Below are 11,753 nucleotides of genomic sequence, written 5' to 3'. Positions count from 1 at the left end.
CTTGCTTCTCCCTCTGCCTGTGTCTCTATCTCTCTCTCTGTGCATCTCTCATGAATAAATAAATAGAATCTTAAAAAATAAAATAAAGCACTTAGAACAGGAAGGCCCCATGTAAGTGCTTTAAAAAAAAAAAAAAAAGGAAAAGGAAGGATGTCAGAAGCTATTTAACTGACCCCAGGCCCCTCAGCCAGTCCCATCCATGGAGAACAGCCCTGGTCAATGGGAAGGGAACACCTCGTTCGGAAGATCCATTGTGAAAAGTCCGTAATATATACCAAGGACCTTCAAAACATTCGTAGCCTTGACAGCTGGTAGCTATGCCCATGGTGAGCGGGGCGTGAGGCGGAGTCGTCCATCACTGCGTTGTACATCTGGAGAGAATGTGACGTCGTGTGCCAACTGTACTTCAATAACAAAACAAAAAGAAAAAGAATTAAAGATTTAAAAAATCTTCCTAGTCTTGCTCCAGCAAGTCCCCTTTTGTGGATCTATCCCAGGGAGATAATCTGAGATTCAGATAAAGGTTGTTTACACAGATTCTATGTGGCATTTTCTTATAATTACCAAAAAATTAAGAAAATACAAATGCCCAATTCAAGAAATATAAAAAGATGATATAAAATAAATACACAAAATAAATCATTAGTCATTAAAAATCATGTTTAAAAGAACTTAGGGGGCCCACAGATGGCTGTCAGTTGTTCAGAGTCTGCTTTTGGCTCAGGGCCCTGGGATCCAGCCCTATGTCGGACTCCCTGCTCAGGAAGGAGTCTGCTTATCCCTCTGCCTCAGCCCCTTCCTTCATGTTTGATCTCTCTCTCTCAAATAAATAAGTAAAATCTTCTAAAAATAAAACAAAAAAATTTTTAAAGAATTTTAAATGAGGCACCTGGCCAGCTCTGTCTGTGGAGCGTGCAACTCTTGATCATGGGGTCATGAGTATGAGCCCCACATTGGCTGTAGAGATTAATTCAAAATAAAACCTTAGAAAAAAGAATTTTAAATGGCATGAGGAGAGCTCACGCTATGCAGGGTCAATTTAGAGAGCAATACATAGCATCATTTATAATGTATGATTCCAGTCAATATACATAGAAGGGGGAAAAAAAGAAATTCACCGATGTGTTAATGATGATTATTCTTGAGTTGAAGAAATCTGGGTGATTTTTAATCTCTTTTTTTTTAAGATTTTATTTATTTATTTATTTATTTATTTATTTATTTATTTATTCATGAGAGACAGAGAGAGAGAGAGGCAGAGACACAGGCAGAGGGAGAAGCAGTCTCCATGCAGGGAGCCTGACATGGAACTCGATCCCAGGTCTCCAGGATCACACCCCAGGCCAAAGGCAGTGGTAAACCACCGAGCCACCTGGGCTGCCCTTTAATGTCATCTTTATACTCTTATTGTATTTTCCAGAATTCCTGAGAGCTTATTTTTTAATAATCAGAAAAATGAGATTTTTGTTTTGCTTTGTTTTTAGTGCACACACTCGGATGTCACGACAGATAACTTTCTGCCAATAACCTGCCTGCTTGGCAGGGGTGCGTTATCTAACCACAGACACCCAGTCTGATGAACCATGACAAGGGGAGAAACTTGAAGTTTGGGGATCGCCAGCATCTGGGGGCTCCCCAGAAGTAACATGCATTCCCTGACAACCTGCCTCCATGCTTGGTGCCAGAGGGGCTGCCACTGTGGAAGAGGCACAGACTCCCTCGGGATGGGTCCACAGATGGCTGTGAGTTTATGGATTGGCTTCGCTGCCCATGCAGCAATCACACTATTTTTAAAATATTTTATTTATTTGTTTGAGAGAAAGAGTGTGTGCACACAGGGGTGGAAGAGGAGAGGGAGAGGGAGAAGTAGATTACCCACTGGGCAGGGAGCCCAATATGGGACTTGATCTCAGGACCTGAGACCATGACCTGAGCCAAAGGCCGACACCCAACCCAGTGAGCCACCCAGGTGCCCCCTGCAACTGCATTATTAAGTATTTATTCATTCCTCCTTTTACATCCTTACAACTTGATTCATGTACACACTAAATCTTAATAGATAATCTATGTCCAAGTTGGAGAGATTATGTTTTGAATGTACTGGAATTTCATACTCATCCCTGTTTTACACATTTACTATACTTACTATTTTGGGAGCTATGATTTAATTTTGCAGCCACACCAGAGGTGTTTCCAGTTTTTACTACTGAAAGCACTGCTATTAAAACATATTTGTGTATGTGATTCTTTTCTCTTTTGACCTACTTCCTTGGGGAGTAAATTTGCAGATGGTACTAACATTCTCGTCTCTGTCTGCCTAGTTGCACTCCAAAAGGATGTTCACATGTTCTAAGTCTCCAGCAATGAAACGAGTGTACATGTTTCCCAGAATCCTCAACACGGAATCTTCAGAGTTAGCTCTCTTGTGTTGCTCGCTACCGGTGTAAGAGCCATAAAATGACCCCTCGGTGTTGTTTTAAGCTGTACTTCCTTATAATTTTAATTATTTTCCATATTTATTGTTTCCTCTAGACTGTCGTGTTGGACAAGAATAGTTTTAGACATCAATTGCAGAAAATATCCAAGAGGTAATATCCTCTTTCAGCTACAGTTTCAACTTGTCTTCAAAGTCTTTAGTGTAAAACAGTGTGATATTGGTAGGAATAGATAAATACACCAAAAAAATAAGAGAATCAGAAACAGACCCCACAGGGGACGTGGGGGTGGCTCAGTGATTGAGCATCTGCCTTTGGCTCAGGGCGTGATCCCAGGGTCCTGGGATCAAGTCCAGCATCGGGGTCCCCGTAGGGAGCCTGCTTCTCCCTCTATGTCTCTGCCTCTCTCTCTCTCTCTCTCTCTCTCTCTGTGTGTGTGTGTGTGTGTGTCTCATGAATAAATAAATAAAATGTTAAAAAAAAAGAGTAAACTCAAGCCAGACAGGGGAAGAAGATACAATTCATCTATTTGACAAGGGACTCGTATTCAGAATACATAAAGACTTAGTAAAAGTCTCTCAGGACAGAAAACCAACAGCAGAATGGACGACAGACAGGCAGTCACAGAGAAGAGACCCACATGGCCCAGAAACACAGAACATTGCTCAGCCTCACCAGTCATCGGGGAAATGAAAGTTAACACAATGCAATCCCACCACAATCTGACCGTTAGGAAAGACCACATGTTGGGGTCTCCCACCATCTCCTACAGCTGAATGTGCCCATATCCTAGGACCAGCGCAGGTGTGTGGCCAACAGAACAGGGTCGTGCATCCCTCAAAACCATGTGTTAGAATGTTCATTGTGCTACTGATAATGCAACCAAACTGGAAACCATCCAAATGCCCATCCATCATAGAACAGATGCAGCGCCAGGCAGCAGGAGGAAGTGCAGAGCAACAACCGTGAATGAATGACAACTACCACAAGCGATGCGCTGAGTCCCACATCCACATGTGCACCACGGAGATCGGACTTGTATTCCAGCCACAGGAGCTGGGATGCTGCTTACCCCTGGGGGTGGTGCCCAGGTGCAGGTACAAAGGGACGCTGGAGATGCTGGCAACGTTCTGATTCTCCATTCAGGTGCTGGCCACACCATTTGCTTGTACAAACCTCACGCTACACATTACGCCTTATATTCACTATTCTTCGTGTACGTCACATTCAATAACACAGTTATTTCCAGTCACCATCAATGAAAAGACCTGTCAAGAGTAGGAAGGGTGCTTTAGCAGAACATTGCTGGTGCCTCACTTGCTCTGGAAGCCGGGGGCCTCCCTTTTTAGTTTCTCTTCATCTTTCCCTAATTATATAGTTTTATGTGTTTCTACAGATAGGTGTAATTTGAAAATAAATTCTTTTTGTGTGTGTTTCTTGGAACGATTTTCCCACGGTACAAACCTGTGAATGCAGATTGGCAGAATTTTGGCCATTCCTCTGGGGAAATGTTTCAAATAATTGTATTATGCTGCCCTTCATTTCTCGCTTCTTGTGGTAAAGAGATCTGATGTGTTTCTCTCTAAAGCTCTTTATTTTTACCCAATGTTTTTAGTTTCTCTGCGTCCTACCTTTGCACAAGATAGTAATGACGTAGAGATACAAGACCACCGCAGTGTCACCTCCCTCCAGCTGCAGTGGGGAGAGCCTGGCCCTGTCCCACCAAGCAGTCAGGGGGTGTAGGCTCAGGGACAGGGGAAATCAGGGGCTCCGAACAGGCCAAGGTGACCCCTCTCCAGGCCATCCACCACCTGTCAAGACCAGCATTGCCATAAATGAGCTGGTAGGGCAGGTGATGCCACCAAACAGCCTGCCAGCACCCACCCCTCCACCCCTGGCCAGGCACCAAGCAGCACATCCCCTACAAGCTCCGCAGCTGTGACCTAGACACAGCCGGGGCCTGGGTAGTAGCCGTTCCGGGGGAGGAGACAGACGATAAACAAGACAACAGAGAAACCAGATAACAGGAAGGAGGTAAACAGGGTCATGAAAGAGAGAGTGACCGGAAGGCCTCCCTGAAAGGCCACGTCTGGGGTGAGAAGGGGCCAGCCGGGCAGCAGCCATGTGGGTTCGAGGTCAGGAAGTGGCCAACGTGGCTGCAGACAGGGGTGGGGGCAGGGTCTGGCAGAGAGGGTCCCAGGCCATGGGAAGGCTCTGACTCAGAGCCCTGGGAAGCCACTAGGAGGTCTAAGCAAAAAAAGTGACACGATCTGACTTGTATTTGTTTTTTTTTGGTTCTGTTTTTTAATTTTTATTTATTTTATGATAGTCACAGAGAGAGAGAGAGAGAGAGAGAGGCAGAGACACAGGCAGAGGGAGGAGCAGGCTCCATGCACCGGGAGCCCGACGTGGGACTCGATCCCGGGTCTCCAGAATCGCGCCCTGGGCCAAAGGCAGGCGCCAAACCACTGCGCCACCCAGGGATCCCTGTGTTTTGTTTTGTTTTTTTTTTTAAGATTTTATCCATTTATTTGACAGACAGCGAGAGAGTACAAGGAGGGGGAGCCGCAGAAGGAGAAGCACCCTCCCCGCTGGGCAGGGAGCACCATTCGGGTCTTGATCCCATGACCCTGAGATCATCACCTGAGCTGAAGGCAGACACTTCACTGATGGAGCCACCCAGGCACCCCCTCTACATACAATTTTTATATCTGGTCTTTTTTTAACAAGAATTGCAATATTTCATTCTTATATCTTGGTATCATCTTTTACCCTGTCTTCCCACTTTACTCAGTGATTATTCATTTTCCCAAAAATCATGTTTCCAAAATAAGGATATAAAGAATTATGCCTAAATTAAAAAGGGGGGGGGAATCCCTGGGTGGCGCAGCGGTTTAGCGCCTGCCTTTGGCCCAGGGCACGATCCTGGAGACCCGGGATCGAATCCCACGTCGGGCTCCCGGTGCATGGAGCCTGCTTCTCCCTCTGCCTATGTCTCTGCCTCTCTCTCTCTCTGTGACTATCATAAATAAATTTTAAAAAAAAGAATTATGCCTAGAAGCTTTCAAAACTCTTTTTGTCAATAAACTTTATTTTTGTAAAGAGAATCTTTTTTTATTCTTTGGAATAATTTTTTTAATTTAAAATCAATGAACTAACATATAATGTATTACTGGTTTCAGAGGTAGAGGTCAGTGATTTGTCAGTCTTAAGTAACACCCGGTACTCATCACATCACATGCCCTCCTTACTGCCCATCACCCAGTGACCTTGTCCTCCCTCCCCTCCAGCAACCCTCAGTTTGTTTCCTAGAGTTAGGAGTAAATAGAATCGCATGTCAAACTCTGATATACAAAGTTTAACAATGCTATTTTACTCAGATGCATTTGTTTTCCAAATCAAAATCCTGGCATTTGCTTAGGGTAATGGCAAAGAGTAAGCACACAAAGACTATCCAGATGAAGACAGCATTGGTCCAGCACAGAGGAGGTGCAGAAAGGCAGCACCCAGCACCCTTGCCCTGCTCAGCTCCACAGACCAGGGACAGACCTGCTGCATCCCCAGCAGCCCATTCCCTCCCCAGCCAGGGCTGCACCCAAGCGGATTTCCCGGCACTTCTAGGAGCCTGTCTAGTTCTGCCGAGTGATCAGAGGGGACAGGGTGAGTTGGGGAACACCAGGGCAGGAGTAATGAGCTGGAACATCACATCAAGCCAGACATTTCCCACTGAAGTGACACGAGGGCATCAGGCAGAAATTCCTGTCAGAACTGTCCAAAACACAGCTATACCCCCCAAAATATATATTTTTAGAACACAAAAATAAAGGCGTTGTTGAAGATATAAGCATATTCAAATTCCTCCAGCAGGACACAATAGCACATGATTATGAAAGAATCCTTTGTTGAGAGGTAGTAATTTTATGGGACACTCAGCAAGCCTGTCACTGCAGTGTTCCCCATCTGCAGAGGCAAAGCAGAAGCGAAACACAAGAATCCCAGGATCAGAAAGGGTGGAGTCAGTTCCCATCCAGGCCAGCTGCGCCCGAGCTTCTGCTGCCACTTATCCTGCGTGTGGGGTGGCGGGTCTCAGGGACCCTCCCCGGCCCCCACTGCCTGGCCCTGGGCTTTGGATCGAGTTTGTTAGCGCCCGGCTCCCTCTGCTGGCAACGAGAGGAGCCTGCCTTCCTCACCCAGCCCCACGGTTTTTCATGGGAGGCGGTGGAGAAACACAGAACATTCTCTACAGGATTGCCATTCGTGCCGGCACTTCAGTTGCTCTCAGATTTTATTCTAGTAAACTATTCGCTTCCAGTCATTTTCCTCAACAATTTTCAAAGGCACCCCATGCCTACAAGCAAAGATTTCAAACACACCCCATGGGATACACCTTACAATCCACTGGTGATGGGGAATATATTTGTGATTCTATTTATGGTCTCAGAAAACACGCCTTTATTAGTAGAGATGTACATTCACTCATTCAATAAATATTTGCTGAGCACCTTCTATGTGTGAGGCATTAACGAAGCACAGAGAATCTCTGCCATGATGGAGCTTATTCCTTATGGGAGGAGAAGGATATGTGGTAAGTAAAATAACCAGTATGAAAAGTGGTGGTACAAAAAAGGACAGGCAGGAAAGGAAAGAAGGATGTGTACGGAAGAGAGGTAGTTGCTGTTTTATTTTTAAGATTCTATTTATTTATTATTTAAGAGAGCACGAGCAGTGGGGAGGGGCAGAGGGAGAGGGAGAAGCAGGCTCCCCATTGAGCAGGGAGCTCAATAAGAGACTCAGTCCCAGGATCCTGGGATTGTGACCTCAGCTGAAGACAGACACTTCACCAACTGAGCCCCTCAGGCACCCGGGAGTTGCTGTTTTATTTATTTTTTATTTTTTTATTGGAGTTCAATTTGCCAACATATAGCATAACACCCAGTGCTCATCCCGCCAAGTGCCTCCCTCAGTGCCCGTCACCCAGTCACCCCAACCCCCAGCCCACTTCCCCTTCCACTACCCCTTGTTCATTTCCCAGAGTTAGGTGTCTCTCATGTTTTGTCACCCTCACTGATATTTTCACTCATTTTCTCTCCTTTCCCTTTATTCCCTGTCACTAATTTTTATATTCCCCAAATGAATGACACCATATAATGTTTGTCCTTTTCCAATTGACTTATTTCACTCAGCATAATACCCTCCAGGTCCATCCATGTCAAAGCAAACGGTGGGTAGCTGCTGTTTTAAATGGAGATGAGAAGTGAGCCATCCCTGTCAGCAGATGGAGAAAGAACGTTCTGGGCACAGGGACTGGTCAGTACTAAGCTCTGGGGGCCGAGTGTCTTCATATTAGCACTCTTCAAGGTTCTGGGCATGCTGATTTGGACTCAGGGGGATTGCTGTGCCGTGCTCCCCATGACACCTTCCTGAGCCAGGCACTAGAGCCCTAAAGTCCAATTCAGCATGAGAGGTGGCTGCTGTGGATTGAGAAGTGCTATGAGTGTAAAACACACACCAGATTTCAAAGACTTGGCTCAGTGGTTGAGCGTCTGCCTTCAGCCCAGGGCGTGATCCTGGAGTCCCGGAATCAACTCCTACATCAGGCTCCCTGCATGGAGCCTGCTTCTCCCTTTGCCTGTGTCTCTGCCTCTCTCTGTGTGTTTCTCATGAATAAATAAAATCTTTTTAAAAAGATGAACGATCTTATTATTGTCTTAAATTGATTACATGTTGAAGTGAGATTTTGAACATATTGGGTTAAATGTTAATTTTATTCATCAAAATTAATTTCACCTGTTCCTTTCTTTTTTAAAAAAGATTTATTTATTTATTTTGGGAGGGCGAGGTGGAGGGAGAGGGAGTGAGAATCCCAAACAGACTCCCCGCTGAGCAGGGAGCCCCACTTGGGGTTCAATCTCAGGACCCCAAGATCACGACCTGAGCCAAAACCAAGAGTCAGACACCTAACTGACTGAGCTACCCAGCACCCCTCCTCTGTTCCTTTTTCCTGTTTCATGTGACTATGGGAAGATTTCTGATCCACTTGTGGCTCACGTGGCATTTCTGTCAGACAATGGTGCTCTCCAGAACACTCCAACAGCTTCTGTTTATTGAGTAACCACAGCTGCCCAGCACTATGTCTGGGGCCTTACCTACCATATTCTTTCATCCTCAGAAGCCTAGAACAGATATGACCTCTTCTCCTGGTAGGCTTAGGGAACCAATGCTCAGGAAGGCTATGCAAGTTACCTGAGGAAATACTGCTAGAAAGTGGAAGAGCAGGATTTGGACCCAGATCGGTGATTGTGCCCTGAAGCCCACCACACAACATGGCCTGTATTGCAGGGAAAACTGTTCATTTTATGTCACTGCAAATGCTTCCATTCAACCCACAAACCCATGTGGCTCAGGCCCCAGATTCTCAGGGTGACCCTGAAGCAATCATGCATGAATGATTTGGATGTGGGCTCATTTCACAGCGCACCATTAGTAATTTATTAGTAAATTACTGGAGATGTAATGAAAAAGCTGGAGATGAATGAAAAGTGTGTTAACACCAAGAGGCATTTTTTGAATCTGACATCAAAGTGTCCATGTCCAAGAGTAGACTGGCATGGCCTGAACCAGACTTCTGTCCAGAAATAGGGTGAGGGGCTGGCGGCTGAGAGTGGCCACCTGGATTCCACGGTACCCTTCGCCGTGTTCCTGTTCAGACAAGTGAGTACCTTGCCAGGAGCTCAACATGTGGTACCTTCTTGGGTCTAATCAGAGCCAGCCTCAAACCTATAGCTGGTATTAGGTTACTGAGCTTTCAAAGGCACTTCCGATCTTGAAAACCCATTAACCCGCCGGTCCGCCGTGGTAATCTCAGCACGTGGAAGGTGAAAGCCTCCCTCTTGCCGAGTCCCCTTGAATTGATCGACAGAATGTTGCCAGGAGGTTCTCTCACAGAGCATGCAGGTGAAGGGGGGCTAAGGAGCAGCCCATGGGCATCTCCACCCAGGGCTGTGAGGGCAAGAAGGCGACCTGGCCCTTCACCACAAACCCCCTGGCCTCCAGCCTTTCACTCGCCCAGGAAGGGGCAATTTCAGAATCAGGGTCTTCTCGCTTTGCAAGACCAGGTCTGTGGCGCCGATGAGCTGCTGGGATGGCCCTGCGGTCAGGGAAGGACGCCCCAGCCAACCTCACGCAGCCATTCAGGAAAGAAAGCTTCAGGGGATCCCTGGGTGGCTCAGTGGTTTAGCACCTGCCTTTGGCCCAGAGCGTGATCCTGGAGTCCCAGGATCAAATCTCATATCAGGCTCCCTGCATGGAGCCTGCTTTTCTCTCTCTCTCTCTCTCTCTCTCTCTCTCTCTCTCTCTCTCTCTCTCTCTCTTTTTCGGTATCTCTCATGAATAAATAATCTTAAAAAAAAAAAAAAAGAGGAAAGAAAGCTTCAGCGCCAGCTGCCTGAACCACCCCCAAGTGAAAGCACCTCTGATCTGACAAAGGAAACCCCTGGTTAGTCTCAATTATCTCCTTCCCGCTCTGAGGGTGCTCCAGATGTACACATGCCAACGTGATGTGAGGAAAACCATTTCAACCACAACTAGAAAACTCATGCTCCCTAAGCAACGGGAAAACCCCACCACCACAAGCATATAGCAGATTCCCTCCCCGTGGGAGCCCAAGTGACAGATGTCCTTGTGGGTCCCCCAGGCTCACACCCAGGCCACACTTCCTGCGGGTGATGCTTTCTAGCCAGTTAGCATTGTGGTGGCACAAAGGCCTAGCTGGTGAGATGCTGGATTCTGATGGGTGACTTCAGCTGGAGGGTCCTTTATCCGCCTGGACGAACATTCCTTGGAAGGCACTGCAGTCTGGGACTCTGCCTACACTATCCTTCTTTCTCCTCTGGCCTTCCATGGGAGCCCGCCTCTCACACCAGTCCCCAGTGAATCTCTTCCTAGACCCTTAATTGTGCACAGGTGGACATCCTGAAAAAATAAGTATTTGTAGAGAAATCAACTCGAGGGATCAGAGGAAATGTGTTCCCACGAAGAAACAGGAGATATGCTGAGCCCGGCGTGCATACGCACGTTTCTAAGATTAAAGCAAGCCAGCACGACCAGGTCCAATCTGAGAAAGATTTTTCTACAGGAAAAACCTAATTGTTGAATTGATGAGCACACAAAAAGTGGCAAATGGCAGACTGGATATGAGATAAGACTCAAGTTGGGAACAGAGCAACAATCAAATAATAGAATAATGCCCTAAAATAAAAAGGCCAGTCTTCATACCTCAAAAGGGCCACCCAATACCAAGAACTATTAAGGAAGAGACCTCACCTAGAAATAACCTGTGGCCTTTTTTCTTCAGAGAGGCAGAGACAACCTCAAGCAGACTCCACACCCAGCACAGAACCCCTGACACAGGGCTTGATTTCATGACTTTGAGATCACAATCTGAGCTGAAACAAAGAGCCAGACGCCCAACCAAGCCACCCAGATGCCCCTCTTCCTCTTAATTTCCTTTAAATATGTATGATTAAGTATAGAAATTACAACATATTAAAGGGCTTATAAGGAATATAGTTTAATATATATAAAAACAAGACCATAAACGACAGGAATGGTAAATGGACCTATGGTGTTGCAAAATTTCTGTTTTATGTGAAGTGGTACAGTAACTCTAGGTAGAAAAAACTGAGAATGAATATAACTCCCAGAGCATCCACAAAAAAATCGTGCAAAGACAGGTCACCTAAAAAGGCAATCAATTAAAATGTAATTCCAATCCAAACAGAAAAACAATAAAATGATAAACCTAAATCTGACTATGCCAATAATCACAGCTAAGGCTAATGAAAAGGTGGAGTCTGTCAGAACAGATAAAAGTGCAAAATCCGGGGATCCCTGGGTGGCTCAGCGGCTTGGCGCCTGCCTTTGGCCCAGGGCACAATCCTGGAGTCCCGGGATCGAGTCCTGCATCAGGCTCCCGGCATGGAGCCTGCTTCTCCCTCCTCCTGAATCTCTGCCTCTCTTTCTCTCTATGTCTATCATAAATAAATAAATCAATATTTTAAAAAAAAAAGTGTAAAATCCTGGGTAGCCCCGGTGGCGCAGTGGTTTAGCGCCGCCTGCAGCCCAGGGCATGATCCTGGAGACCCGGGATAGAATCCCATGTCAGGCTCCCTGCATGGAGCCTGCTTCTCCCTCTGCTGTGTCTCTGCCTCTCTCTGTGTCTCATGAATAAATAAAATCTTAAAAAAAAAAAAAAAAAGTAAGATCCAAGTTTGCACTGTGTATAAAAATTCCACTTACTTTAAGTAGAAAGACACCAGA

The sequence above is a fragment of the Nyctereutes procyonoides genome, unplaced genomic scaffold (genome assembly GCF_905146905.1).
Source record: "Nyctereutes procyonoides isolate TBG_1078 unplaced genomic scaffold, NYPRO_anot_genome, whole genome shotgun sequence".
Taxonomy (NCBI): Eukaryota; Metazoa; Chordata; class Mammalia; order Carnivora; family Canidae; genus Nyctereutes; species Nyctereutes procyonoides.
Note: the sequence above shows the minus strand (reverse complement) of the source record.